This window comes from Bidens hawaiensis, unplaced genomic scaffold, assembly GCF_021521415.1.
Source record: "Bidens hawaiensis isolate Kalapana, Puna unplaced genomic scaffold, B.hawaiensis_p1.1 tig00028335_1, whole genome shotgun sequence".
In the NCBI taxonomy this organism is placed as follows: Eukaryota; Viridiplantae; Streptophyta; class Magnoliopsida; order Asterales; family Asteraceae; genus Bidens; species Bidens hawaiensis.
In genome coordinates, this window is record NW_027494629.1 from 140822 (window position 1) to 141322 (window position 501).

The window sequence follows — 501 nt, forward strand, 5'->3', positions numbered from 1 at the left end:
ATTGACCATGAACTTTTTCATTGAGAGCATGTAGAAGTCCTTGGCCTTATCTTAACATCTTGGATTTTCTCTATTGCATGGTAATGTTAAAGTGAAATAACATCATCTTATATTTTCACTCATATTTTTGCTTTTGATAAATAAATGTGTCACTTGTTTAAAATCCCATTTACTAAATGTATAATAGTTTATGCCTACATTTCGGATTATCAATTAGACCGCATATCGCAGTGTATTAGCGCGTTTGACTTCGGAGCAAAAGGTCGTGGGTTCGACTCCCACTGTGGTCGACTATTTTTTTATGTATCTTATTTTAAGCACCATTTTATTTGAATTGATTATTTGGAATAAGTCATATTACTTGTAAATAATTAGATAACTTGTTTAGATATGCAATTCTAAAATCCTTGAACTAATTTATTGTTGCATAAATTAAACTATTAATTTCAATTCGATCCAAACGCCCCATATATGTTTATATTAACAAAAACAAAATAAATT

At 29.1% G+C, this 501-nt stretch overlaps 1 non-coding gene across 1 annotated transcript; it reads left to right on the forward strand.

Moving 5' to 3' along the window:
* Positions 1-216: 216 nt before the first annotated feature.
* Positions 217-290, forward strand: TRNAR-UCG (transfer RNA arginine (anticodon UCG)). The gene has a single exon. It is a non-coding gene; the product is annotated as a tRNA-Arg (tRNA).
* Positions 291-501: the final 211 nt, after the last annotated feature.